This window comes from Geotrypetes seraphini, chromosome 2 (assembly GCF_902459505.1).
Source record: "Geotrypetes seraphini chromosome 2, aGeoSer1.1, whole genome shotgun sequence".
Taxonomy (NCBI): Eukaryota; Metazoa; Chordata; class Amphibia; order Gymnophiona; family Dermophiidae; genus Geotrypetes; species Geotrypetes seraphini.
The window spans coordinates 150,886,208-150,901,060 of NC_047085.1; the positions used below are offsets into that span (position 1 = coordinate 150,886,208).

The 14,853-nt window shown below is 42.0% G+C and overlaps 1 protein-coding gene across 2 annotated transcripts in view; it reads right to left on the minus strand.

The window, feature by feature from the left end:
• LAMA1 (laminin subunit alpha 1) overlaps nucleotides 1-14,853 on the minus strand; it is a 412,090-nt gene that overhangs the window by 163,465 nt on the left and 233,772 nt on the right. The window lies entirely within an intron of this gene.

Genomic DNA, 14,853 nt, shown 5'->3' on the forward strand with positions numbered 1-14,853 from the left:
AAATATGAGGCCTATGTATTTAAGTGTCCACTTCTGTGGCAACTATTGCATTTTTTAAAATAAATAATTTTTCTATACAGGCAAACAGATTGGTAGAACGTGGAGAAATGCAAAGTAATGCATTTAGGTAGTAAGAATAAGGAACACGAGTATAGAATGTCAGGCGCAACTCTGGGTAAGAGCGAACAAGAAAAGGACCTGGGTATACTGATAGATAGGACCCTGAAGCCGTCGGCACAATGCGCGGCAGCGGCAAAGAAAGCAAACAGAATGTTAGGCATGATAAAGAAAGGAATCACGAGTAGATCAGAGAAAGTCATAATGCCGCTTTATAGAGCAATGGTCAGACCACACTTGGAATACTGTGTCCAACATTGGTCTCCCAACCTAAAGAAGGATATAAAACTGCTGGAGAGGGTGCAGAGACGAGCAACGAAGTTAATAAGAGGTATGGAGAACTTGGAATATGAGGAACGACTCAAGAAACTGGGACTGTTCTCCCTTGAGAAGAAGAGGCTGCGAGGGGACATGATCGAGACGTTCAAAATGCTGAAAGGCATCGATAAAATAGAGCAGGAAAATAAATTATTTACATTGTCCAACGCGACACGGACAAGAGGACATGGTTTGAAGCTAAGGGGGGACCAGTCCAGGACAAATGTCAGGAAGTTCTGCTTTACGCAGCGAGTGGTAGACGCCTGGAATGCTCTCCCAAAGGAGGTTATTAAGGAATCCACTTTGCTGGGATTCAAAGGCAAATTAGATGCACAACTCCTTACGAGAGGCATAGAGGGATATGGGTGACTAAAACTACATCAGGTGTATACCTGACTGGGCCTCCGCGTGTGCGGATCGCCGGACTCGATGGACCATGGGTCTGATCCGGAGATGGCAGTTCTTATGTTCTTATGTGTAAAACTGTGAAAGATAATTACACCTGAAAAGGTCATCTGTTTTTGTGAAAACTGACTCACAAAGATATTTTCAGGTTAATTTTATACCAGGATGCTTATAAAAAAATTCCAAAAAATGCTTATATTATACCTTTAAAAAAAACCCAAAAAAAAACAAAAAATGTGGGCACCTGAGGCCCTTTATTAAATAGGCACTACAGCTCTCAATAATAATGATCTCACACAAATTTACACTTGTTATGAAGCAGGTGCAACTTTGTACAGGTACATGGAGTCTATGCATGTATCCTTAAGCATGCATGTCCGCATTTTTTAAAGTGCATATATAGTTTGGTTTAGTTTAGTTATAGAGTTGACTGTCCTTTGTGAAAACAGCAAAGCAGAATACACATCATATTGAAAATGAACATTTAAAACATACACAATCTAAGTATACATAACATTAATAACAAAAAGAAAAAAGGAGGGATAAACAGTGTAAGGAATAAAATTCCAAATCTGACATTCCACCCTAACGCCTATGAATATATGCTGCTTGGGAGCATATATTCACCTACTTTTTATATAGCATACTTCCAAGCAATTCTAGAAGTGCCATTTACACTTTGCTTCTAAGTCAAATTTGGATGTCCTGAGAAGTGGGTCCCAAAATTCAGATCCTAAAAACGTCCATTTTCAAATTCGCTAGGTATCCATCTTTTTTCCCCCCCCAATAATTGCCTATTTAGACATCTTAGCCATCAGGACGTCCAACCTTGGGACACTTAACCTTTTTGGCCATTTTCAACCACAAAAAGTCCAAGTTCAAAACTTCTAAACCTATACTAAACTGACCACATAGATATACACAGTAGAGCAGTGAGGCACCTTGAGGGCACTGCTGTGAAAGTTACATAAAGTTTGTCAGATACATATTTCACTATAACCCCCTTATAATGTATGGCGAGCCCTTCAAAACTCCCCCCAAATCCACTATGGTTTATGGTTTATTTAGTTATATCCCTCCTTTAACAAGGTGGGTTGTGTCTACAAGAGATTCCTTGACAGAACACTGCCATTCCAAGCTGGCAAATGGAATAAATGTCTAACCACCCTCATTTCTATTGCACCCTCCTACCAATCCTTCAGGAAATCAATTAAAACCTATCTCTTTGATAAATTTCTCTGACCCCTCCCTACCTTGTTACATCACTGAAATACCTGCTGTATCTCTGACATATTTCCGGTTATACCCAACCTCTCTCGGCCCACTAAAGTAATTGAAATTTATTCCAATGTACTTGACAATTCTTCCTGTAACATCGCTGTATATGTACAGTCTCTTCCTCTGTAAACAGCTCTGAATTGCTTGTGGTATTGCGGTATACAAAAATAAAGTTATTATTATTATTATTTAACAAGGTGGGTTACAATACCACATTCCATAACATATGTATTACAAACAGCCATAAGACACACATGTATAAATTTCATCAACATATCATTCAATTACCCAATGAAATTGCTCAACACCTATGCTTCATTTCGCAAAAGAGATGTCTCTTCAAGAACCTCTTAAAAACAATCACATCTTTTTGCTTTCTAATATACACCCCCAAAGCTCTTATAGAAGTATAGTAGGATTTTGGTGTCTTACACTTTCCATCATAAATGTAGTGGGTAATGGTCCTGGGTCCCCCTCTCTATGGTTTACTACACCACCTACCAGGATAATCCAGGCTGCTCTACTAGGCTTTCCCATACCAGATGCTGCTTTTCTAGAGACAGGAATGCATTGTTTTATTTAGATATTTGGGGGTGGGAGGGGAGTCAGTGACCACTGATGGAGTGTGGTGGGGTCATGACTTTATCCCTCCACTGGCCATGTGATCAGTTCGGGTACTTTTGAGAAACCTAGATGCTTCTAAAACAGGTCTAGATCCAGACATCTAAATGGCATCCTGGACATCTTGGGAAATGTTTGATGATCACTGCAAGGTGTCCAAGTGCTAAGTATGCCCAGAGCCCACCCATAACATACCTCTAGCACACCCCCTTGAACTTTGGATGTTCAGCGGAAAAAAGGACTGGGAGTCGCACTTGATTCTCAGCTAACCATGGTAGAACATACGAATTCAGTGGTAAAGAAGAGCTTTTTCACACTATGGAAATTGAAGACCTTAAAAAAATACTTTGATCCACTATCCTTTACTGTTGGTACAGACATTGGTCTTGTCTATATTGGATTACTGCAATATTGTTTATTTGGGGGCACCAAAGAAAATCCTGAGTAAACTGAGAATAGTACAGAACAAAGCTGTCCGATTGATATTTGGATTGAGGAAAAAAGATCATATCAGTCCCTTCTATCGTCTGTTACATTGGCTCCCGAAAGAGGCGTGAGTACTATTCAAATTTTCTTGTATCTGTTTTAAGTTGATTTGGGGAATTGCCCCAACTTACCTTTTAACCCATTTTACATTATATAGCCCAATGAGGACAACTATGAGTTCTAATGTATTTGTCTACCCAAAAATTACTGGTTGCAGATACAAGACTTTTTTGGATAGGACCCTTGAATTCCAGGCAGCAGTCCTGGTGGGGTAATTGCATCGGTAATTAAGTCAGCGTTGTTTGACAAATTCATTTCCTAAAAGTGGATATCAGTGTTAACAAAAAATTTTATACTGAATATTGTTAATTAACATGTTGTATTTGTAATTATCTGTATTTCGCTGATTGTCCAGCCTTCTTCTGTGTAAACTGCCTAGAAATTGTTTGCTTATAATAATAATAATAATAATAATAATAAATAATAATAACAGTTTATATACCGCAATACCATGAAGTTCTATGCGGTTTACAAAAGATTAATAGAAGGTACAAAATGATTGAACTTAAGAGATATGAAAGAGAGTGGCGGTATAGAAGAATAAAGTTATGTTATGCTATAATATGTCTAGAAAGCCTGTTCTGAAAATCGACAATTGGACGTTTTGCCGAGAAAAATGTCTACGTGCCGATTTATGCCATTTCTTGGACATCTTTGTGTTTTGAAAATGAGCCCCAGATATATGGCACCGTGTGCCTCCACCTAGGGTAAAACGGTTTTAATGAGTAGGCTTTCCCTTCCTTATCCCCAGGAAACTACAATAAAGACTTCTGTAAATTTAACCCTCCCAAGCTGTTCCACTCCTTTCTTATCTATAACCTTCACTCCGCAGATCCGCCTCTAAGCAAAGAAATCCCTCTCTATTAACTCAGGAAACTCCTCCCTCCTTTTAAGCATAGGTTGCTATTGAGATGAGATATGTTATATATCATTGGCAACACACACAGTCATGTCACATGAAACTGACATAGAAACCTTAAAACACAAACAAAATGCCAGCCTGTTTAGCACACATAAACAATGTCTTATTGAAAACCTATTTATAAAGAGTGAATGAAGAGCTTGATTTAATAAAATACACTACCACATTAACGCATGTTAATGCACATTAACACACATATCAAGGGTACCATTTTATGCAATTGCACTTATTTATTAAGTGTGCATTAATAATGTTAGTGTGTAATTTTACAGTGGTGAACTTCAATAAATCCAGCTTGTTCTCGTGACTTTGTACTGCAACATATTACTTAATTTTTGAACAGTGGTCCAAGCTTAGTTATTCCATTTTTTGATTAGGTGTAATGATCTTTTTCTTGGACTTTCAAAGCCATCACTACAAAGTTGCTGAAAATGCAGCTGCAAGGTTCATTACAAAAATAAAATAAAATCCTCGCTTTTAGCATATTTCACCAGTTTTGATAAAACTACATTGGTTTCTGATTTTAGGAAGAATTTATACTTTTATACTTCCTGGTTCCTGTCTCCCTGACTCCTCCTTCCCCTGTCACTTCCTCCTAAGGAGAAACAGCCTAGATCAGTGCCCCGCAAACTTTCTGAAGCTGGGGCACACTAAACTCAGTGCCATGGCTGGAGGGCATTCGAAATGCATGGATGTTGATGCGACGACATCATGTGCATGTACAACATTCATCACGTTGACGTCCGTGCATGCTCAGAGTCTGCTATTACTATGCCAGTGGGCGGGTGATGGAGGAGGAGAGGTGCAGAGAGAAGGCATGTCCTGTAAGCACAGGCGCCTCTCCTCCTCGCGACGTCTCGCGGCACCCTCGGAATCTCACCGCAGCACACAGTTTTCGATACACTTAACTATATTAAGGTGGCTGCTGGTATCCAGAAGGGTGATTGGTAGTGTCCTATAGACTCCCTCATACAAGGGCACTCAGTTTATTTATTAAACACCTGTGTGGACCATTGTCAAAGGCGTTGCTTGATTTGTGGGAGGGGATGTGTGACTGAAGGGGTGGAAGTCTCGGCAGGAACATCATGTTCCCTTTACTATGCAGCCTAACAGCACTGGGCGGCTTTATGGGACCTTAGAATAATGCTGTTCTTGATAGTATGGGAGTTAAGTAGCCTGCAGTATTGAAATACCACAGGTTGGCGACTCCCGTGATACAGGAAAAAAAGTCCCGATAGCTTCCTCCTCCAATAACCCCTTCCCCCAGTAGGTACATCTGTATCTTTATAGGATAAACTGCCCCATCAGTTCTGGTGACCAATTATAAAGCTATCCCTGAGTTCTGAAAACCAGGAAAACCTCATGGGGAGTCTCATATTAAAGATCTTCATTATCCTCTGGATTCTATATTTGGCACCAAAATTTATGCATGGACCTAACAAACCAATTAACATCAATATTTGGGTCCTACCACCCAGAGGGATGAAGGGCAGGAGGGGGGTATTTCTTTGTATGGTTCTATTCCTTTATGAAATGTTGGTTGGGTAGTTTGCTGTTTTTGTTGTTGTTGTATGGATTTTGATTGATTATAAATGCATATATGATTAATATTATTTGTATAGAGACTGTATTGCATTTTTGTTGGTTTTGAAACTCAATAAAGATTTATAAAAAAAATAAAAATATTTGGGTCTTAACAATCAGTTATTGATGTTAAATAACACCCATTAAAATTTGCACGCATATGTAGATGCACGCCGTTCTATATGGCATGGCAACTAACAGCTCTCATGCCTAACTCATGGGAAGGGAATGGGCATGTTGGGGCACTACAAAAGCTTGCCAAAATGCCCGAAGTTGAGTGCCAGGTTTTAGCTCGCATAAATTCCAGAGTTCAATTTTTGGCATGGAAATGAGCGCCGCTTATAAAATAGCACTTTGCACTGATCTTTTTTTCAGCACCAATATGTTGGCGCAATTTATAGAATAGTTTTGGCTTGCCCAAAGAAAATCTGAACCTTCATCAACCCTTTAACAAAACCCAACAATTATAGTCATGGCTATTCAGAATTATGGGATTTGAAGCTGGAAATGGCCAGGTCCAGGTTATAATATATTTCAGATAACTGCATACATCAGTGTTCTTACATTTACCTTGAACATCAGCCAACCTACAAACATCCCAAAAGATCCAAGCATTCTATCATTCTGCTCAACCTTCTCTTATGCTGTTCCTGCTCTCTTGGAACTCTTCGTTTTGAGAATTTCAACAAGGGCCTTTCTTATGCAGCCTTTCAGAAATTAATCAAGACCATGTTATTTCAGCAATGTTATGGATAAACTAGTCTTTAAGACGGTTATATTAACGGGTGCTAGAATAAGAGTTTTTACCTCATTCAAAATTGTCATTTCTTTAATAAGACATTAACTATTTTTTTCTGCAGCCCTCACAGTTAAAGTTTAACACCTTTCCTTTCTCAAAACTGACACATTTCAATCGCTATATGAAAAATAAAATCATTTTCCCTACCTTTGGTGACTTTATTTTTCTGTGCTTTTAACTATGTTTCCAGGGCCTCCTGCATACTTCTTCTTTGGTCCTCCTTCCCTCCCCCAACCAACATCTATCTCTCCCTCCCTCCATGAGTCCAACTTTTCACTCTCTGCCCTCTCCCCCCCTTCCCCCAGTGTAGCATTTCTCCTTCCCTCCTTTCTGCCCTCCCCATCCATCTCACCCTTTCCACATCCAACACTTTCTGCCTCCTGCACACTTTCTCTCTCTCATTGCCTCTTCCCTCAGAGGCATCCTTCTTTCCCACCCCCCAACCCAACATGCTCTCTCCCCATGCACCATCTCACCCTCACCTCCAGTGTGTAGCACCTTTCCTTTCCCTCCCTTTCTGCCAGGTCCAGCAGCACCTCTTCTCCCTTCCTTTTACCTCTGCATTGTCCAGCAGTACCCCTTCCCTGCTCCCCCTGTCCAGCAGCACCTCTTCTCCCTTCCATTTACCTCCCCCTTCCAGCAGTACCCTTTCCCTGCTCCCCCTGTCCAGCAGTACCCCTTATCCCCTGCCCAGCAGTACCCTCTTCTCCCTTCCTTTTACCTCCCCCCTGTCCAGCAGTACCCCTTCTCCCTTCCCTGCTCCCCCTGTCCTGCATCCACTAGTTTTAGAAACAGTGGTTGCAGGCAGGTATTCTTACTCTAAATGATGTACACTTCTCCCTCGGTATCCACAGGGGTTAGGAGCAGAGCCGGCCCGCGAATATGAAAAAACCACAAATAATATTCAGGCCAGTTCTGACTCCCCCCCCCCCCCCCCGCTTCCCCCCAGCATCCCTTAATCCTTTCCTGGTGGTTTTCGGGGCAGAAGCGATCTTATTATTTGGGACATTGTTGAAAATCAAGAGTCCAATTGATACCCATAAAACTAGGCTTCTTATTATTATGATGGGGGTGGAAATGCAATTGAAATTGGAAGAACTGTGATAGGTTGAACTTTTCTTTTTGGTGGGAAACACTTTCTTTATTATAGATATGAAAGGATGATTGTAGAACAATCAGGAAATAATAAGAAGTTTAAAAAGATTTGGAGTCCATTGGAGGCATTTGTAAGGCAACAGAATGATTGAATCCTTAATTTCTGGATTTTCTTAGATTTCTGCACACATCCAGTTAGGGAGGGAGGGAAGGGGGGATGGGTTGGGTTAATGTGTTTCAGTTGTTAGAAAGAATATAAGTGCTGTTACTTGATATGGTTAATTGTATATGTGTTGCACTTTGTATAAGTTTTTGAAAATCAATAAAGAATTTTTTTTTTTTAAAGTTTAGCTTTAGCCGCGGTTTCATCAGGCAGCCTTGGGGCTTTTGCTAGGCTGGCCCGCCTCACATCATCGAAGTAGGCCGGCCTAGCAAAGGCCCCGCGGCTGCTTGATGAAACTACGGCTAAAGCTAAACTAAAGCTAGCTGCCGCTGCTGGTCCAGAGGTCAGAAGAGGAGGAATCCCACCAGCGTATAACTGGCAGAAGGCAGGAAGTCAGCCGGCGTCAGCAATCAGAGCAGAAAGCAGGAAATCAGCTGAAGCCAGCACGGGTGATCGGCGGCAGAAGGCGAAATTATCCTACTGCGCATGCAGAAGCACGGAGTTTTAAGTGTGCATGCGCAGCTAGGGTTTTATTATTAGTTTTTGTTGTACACAGCTTAACATTTAAATAAATAGCTGAATATCAAAATGAATAAATCTAATCCAGTCCAAATAAAGAGCTGCCATACACTAACATCATATAAGAAGTGTACAGAAAAGTTAACAGGTTCAATTTGATTTTAAGGGCCTTAACCAACTTTCAAAAAAAAAATAAAAAAAAAAGAAGAAGAAACCTATAAAGTTGAAGGGATAAGTGTGCTATGGGGCAAGTATGATTTTGAGAACACAGCAGGGAGGGTTGGAATCCATACCTATCTGCAAATCACACATGCACACATCTGATAGAGCAGGCTGTTTTAGGTCTGGGTAGAAAATAAATCTTATTTTCTTATGTGGAGTCCCAAGGGCAGACCAGGCATCCCACTGTCTGTGATTTTCATTAAGCTGAAGTCTGAGAGTTCAAGTTCCCTTCCAGGGGGTAACTGTGACTTCTCAAACAAGCTAACATCTAGCACCAGCTGGTACAGATTATTAATTAAATGAAAATGGAACTTGATACCACATACCAATAAAATCTGTCCATATTTAGGGCTAGATTCACTAAGGCGACGGATCTGATCCGATCTGTGAGGGATCCAATCTGATCCGTAGCTGGGGGCTGATTCACGAAGCGCCCTCATGCAAATGAGGGCGATCGGAATCACGCCCCCAACTGACCGCATGGATCGCTCTCAAGTGATCCTGACACATGCGTAGACCATCTTCTTTGCCTGTAGATGGTTTGAGCATGCGCTGGTCCTCCGTGCACAGCAGAGCTGGAAACTTTTATTTTTTGTCACTTTTTAATACTTCGTGAGCCCATGGGTTAAAACCACGGGCTCGCACTGCGGGGAAGGGCAGGAGAGTCGGGGTGAGAGCAGGGCGGTGAGTTGGGGCGACAAGAGGAGAAGATTCGGGACGAGAGCAAGGCGGCGAGTCAGGGCAGCAAGAGGAGGAGATTCAGGGCGAGAGCAGGGCGGTGAGTCGGGGCGGCAAGAAAGATTCTGGGCAGAGAGCAGGGCGGCAAGAGGACAGTCGGGGCTGGTCCCCAGCAGTCGCTTTTTTTGTTGATCAGCCAGCCCTGTCGGTGTTCCAGATTTGTTTAGTGAATTGCTGCCTGCCTACATTTGCATGCCCAGATCGGATTGAAGGTTGCTCAGCACTAAGGTTAGTGAATTGGGTCAGGGAACAATTGGTTCGCAAAGTGGTAGGAAAATGATCCTTAGTGAATCTAGACCTTTTTTTTGAAAATCAGAAATTTATTTTTCTAAGCTATTCCCTTTCAACTCCACTCTCCTCACACACAAAATAAGGGGCATATGACCTATTCAAACAAGGATGAAAAAAATGACACATTTAATATAATGATTAATAATAATAATAAACAGCTGAAACAAGCTTTTCAAACACTTGGTTTAAGGTCAGAACCAGTATCTTGCTTAAGCCTGGCAATAATTCTTTCTCCTTGGCATCACAAAAAATTATTAGATTTTATCTTTAGTATTCAGTCTGAATAATTTCATATATAAGAACAAATATTAGGATGCTAATTATATTTTAACTAACATAGAAATATACAGTAGATACATGATGGCAGATAAAGGCCAAATGACCTATCTAGTTTTCTCATTCTCAACATCCACTATCTCCTCCTCTCCCTAAGAAATCCCATGTGCCTGTCCCATGCTTTCTTGAATTCAGACACAGTCTTTGTCTCCAACACCTCTTTTGGGAGGCTATTCCATGCGCTACCACCCTTTCTGTAAAAATGGATTTCTGTAGATTACTCCTGAGCCTATCACCTCTTAAATTCATCCTATGCCCTCTCATTCCGGAGCTTCCTTTCAAAAGAAAGAGACTCATCTCTTGCACATTTATGCCACAAAGGTATTTAAACGTCTCCATCATATCTCTCCTTTCCTCCAAAGTATACATATTACGATCTTTAAGGCTGTCCCCATATGACAAAGACCACTAACCATTTTAGTAGCCTTCCTGTAGACCAGGGGTGCCCAACACGTCAATCGCAATCGACCGGTAGCTCAGGAAGGCAACGTGAGTCGATCGCAGAGCCCATCCTGGGCTCCATGATAGACTCGTGTTGCCGTCCCGATCTATCGGGCCTATCAACCTTCCTCTCCCCGACGTCAAAGACGCCAACGCGGGCATTAGGCTGTTTTTGTCATTTCGGGTGGGGGGTGGCAGCGGCAGCAGCAGCAGCCTGAAAAAGAAATCATCCTGGCCGGGGTCGGTGTCATGCTCCGGAGCTTCTACAGTCTTCCTATCTCCCTCTCCCTTCTACCTGCTTCTGGCTACACCCCCTGCTCCGCGGCTCTCTTCGGCAACTCAGCAGCGATCGACACAAGCTTCTGACGTCGGGGCCTACCCTCTGCGAGTCCCGCTTGTTTCAACTTCCTTTTTCCACAAAGGCGGGACTCGTAGAGGGAAGGCCTCGATGTCGGCAGCTTGTCTTGATCACCGCTGCTGACAAGTTGCTGAAGAGAGCCGCTGAGCAGGGGGGTGTTGCCAGGTGCAGGTAGAAGGGAGAGAGGCAGATGCAAGACTCGTGGGTGAGGGAGGAGAAGAGAGAGAGAGAGAGAAAGAGAGGGGAGGGAAACAAAAGGAAATGTTTCATGCTGGGCCGGAGTGGAGGGAGGGTGGAAAGATTCTGGCTACCGGGTGCAGTAACAAAGGAAAAGAGAGGAAAAGCTGAAAATGGAGATAGTGACACAAAGAAGAGAAAGGGTAAGCAGGACCTACTGAATAAGGATAGAGATACAGAGGGGACATGAAGAGGAGGTGAAATAGAGACATAGAAGTAATGCTGAAAAAGTATGGGGGGGGGGGAGATAAAGACATTGAAAGGGCAAATGGTGAACATGGGGTAAAGACAAGGACAGAGACAAATGAAGATTCTGAAAAAGTGGTGAGATAGGGATATAGGTGAGATGGACACAAAGAAGGGTGATGCTGGAAAATAGGTGGAATGGTAATTCTGACAAACACAGAAGGGAAATGCTGGATCAAGGAGAGATGGGGCTCAGGCTGGATGGAATGAGGAGAAATGCCTTGTTGGCCCGGAACTTCCTCTCCTACATCAGAATTGACGTCAGGGAGCGGAATGCTGGTCAGCGCGATGCTTCTGCAGGGAAAGCTTGGGACGGCGGTGGCTTGGGGGCTATTCCCCGATGGCTGTGGCAGCAAACCGAGTGGCTTGGGGGAGGGCACGGAGAAAGAAAGAAAGGGGGCAGACAGGGATACAGAAAGAAGGGGGAACAGGGAGACAGAAAGAAAAAGTTGGGGGAGAGAATGAGGTCTGGAGGAGAGGAAACATACAGGAGGCTGAAAGAAAGGAAGAAAGATTGGATGCACAGTCAGAAGAAGAAAGTGCAACCAGAGACTCATGAAATTACCAAACAGCAAAGGTAAGAAAAATGATTTTATTTTCAATTTAGTGATCAAAATGTGTCTGTTTTGAGAATTTATATCTGCTGTCTATATTTTGCACTATGGCTCCCTTTTACTAAACCACAATATCGTTTTTTGGCGCAGCGCGAGGCATTCAGCGTAACTCCCTGTGCTAAAACCTACTATTGTGGTTTAGTAAAATGTGAGGGGGTGTATTTGTCTATTTTTGTATTTTGTTACCGAGGTGACATTGCATAGAGTCATCTGCCGTGACCTCTTTGAAAAAACCCGGAATATAAATAATTAACATTTTCTCTGCCTTTCATTGTGCTTTGTGTTTTTTTTTAATTTTATTGTTGGTAGATCATTTTGACTTAGTCATTATAAAAGTAGCTCGCAAGCCCATAAAGTGTGGGCACCCCTGCTCTAGACCGACTCCATCCTGTTTATATCTTTTTGAAGGTACAGTCTCCAAAATTGTACACAATATTCTAAATGAGGTCTAACCAAAGTTTTAAAGAGGGGCATCAATGCCTCCTTTTCCTTCCTGACCATATGCACTCTAGCATCTTTCTAGCTTTCGCCATTTTGTTTGGCCCCTTATGATTCACATTCTATCACACCTAAGTCCCGCTCCTCTTTTGTGCATAAAACTTCTTCACCCCTAAATTGTACCATTCTTTCAGGTATTTGCAGCCCAAATGCATGACCTTGCATTTCTTAGAATTTAATCTTAGCTGCCAAATTTCAGACCATTCTTCAAGCGTTGCTAGGTCCTTCCTCATGTTATTCACACCATTAGGGGTGTCTATTGCAGATTTTGGTATCATCCAGAAAGAGGAAAATCTTACCTGACAGCCCTTCAGCAATATCGCTTACAAAAATGTTAAAAAGAACAGGCCCAAGGCCAAACTTTCAGGCATACCACTGGTAATATCCCTTTCTTCAGAGAGATCTCCATTGACCACTACTTTCTGTCACCTTCCACTCAATCAGTTCCTGACCTAGTCCCTCACTTTGGGACCCATACCAAGGGTGCTCAGATTTATTAGCACCTGCGTGGAACACTGTCAAAGGCTTTGCAAAAATCTAAATAAATCATATTTAACACACTCCCTCTATCTAATTCTCTGGCCACGCAGTCAAAGGAATTGATCAGATCTGTCTGACAAGACCTGTCTTTATTGAACCCATGTTGCCTCTTGTGCTGTAATCCACAGGATTCCAGAAACATCACCATTCTCTGTTTTAAAAGCATTTCCATTAATTTACTTACCACAGAAGTCAGACTTACCAGCCTGCAGTTCCCTACTTCTTCCTTCCACTTTTGTGGAGAGGGACTACATCCACCTTTCTCCAGTCCTCCAGTACCACTTCCGACTCTAGAGAAGCAATGAAAAGATCAGCCAGCGGAGCTGCCAGAACTTCCCTAAGTTCCTACTCAGGCAGAGAATGGAAATAGAATTGTGGCAATAGCAGCAAAGGTAATGGAAGAAGGAGATGCTGGATAAGCAGGGGAAATGAGAAGAGTTGATGACATGGTGGGGGGTCAAGGAGGGAGGGGGAATGGAAGCAGAAATTCTGGACATGCTTGAGTACCTGATTGTAAAAACCGCTTAGATAACCTTGATAGGCGGTATATAAAATCCTAATAAACTTGAAACTTGAAACTTGACATGGCAGGAAATAAAGATGCTGAACAAGGTAGGTTGGGGCAGGATGAAAAGATGCTGGACTATGAGGGATACATGGCTAAAGGTTTGCTTAGGGCATTAGATATGCAAGGGCTGACAAGAGCAAATTATAGCTTGTAGACCACACCATTCGAAGCAAAATTCTGGCAGAGGTAAGGCACTGGTCTCTACTTCCTCACAATATTGATAAAATGCTGTATATACTTCCTGGGGCTTTACAAGTTTTTAAGCACTTAATTAAATAGGATCATTTTATAATACAGTATGCTTAAATATTTTCTCATGTTTTCTTCTGCAGCTATAGATCACAACCTGTGACTTTTTGCTTAATAGGTGATGAACAGAAACAATCTCCTTCCTCTTCTTCTCTGTTACCGGTTTTCCCTCAGAAATAAAAAATTCATTATCACATTCTAGAGACATTGGCATGTAATTCTGACAGGAAACCACACAGAATGAAAACCCTTTCTGTATGGCACAATACATGGATTCCATGGCAAATGACCAAAATTAGCCAATCTGCAAACAAGAAGGATATTCACCACATGACATTAAAAAACAAGCGATTGTTTTTCAAAGCTGCAGTCGGGTACTTTATTATTTTCAGAAAAAGAAAGCAAGCATTCAGTTCAACAGTTATTCCCACGCACAGCAAAGACAGCGGGGGTTTCGTTATCAAAGCTGAGACAGTAATATCATGACCTCAGCTTCTGAGATGTGAAAGGAAATACAGAGGCTTGGATAGGGCATGGCACTAGAAGCAACACTAGCATGGCTCCAGAAAAATGAAAAGCTTTGCTATGTGAGAAGAATGGAATACTTGTGGAAATCCATGCACCATAATTACACACACCACACCCTATACCCCGTTTACATATTAGCGTAAATGGCGCCCAAAGTTACGCACCGAGATTATCCACCCTAAGCTAGTATTCTGTAAAGGACATTCAGGGCCTGATTCTGAAAAGATATCGGAGGCTGCCTAAGAAGCATCAATCATATATCAGCATCCTATACAGAATCACATCAACACTACTGAATAGATTCCTTATATGTAGGCCAGTATTTTGTAGAGCTACATTTAAGGCATCTGTCTTGTACCTATGGAAATGCTTAAGACCACTTAAGCATGCCCAAGTGAACACTAAATGCTATGCTAAAACACTCATTATGTTCCTAAGGATGTCTTAGCATTTAGCACATGCTAATTGTTAGCCTGTGTTAAATCGGTTACTGCACCTTAGTAAAAGATAGCAGATGCTGAAAGGGACAAAGAAGAGAGATGCGGGACAGTAGAAAACCCTAAAGTTTGGAAAAACTACAAATTGAAATTTGTGTGGGTCAGGGACTGATATGTCAGCCC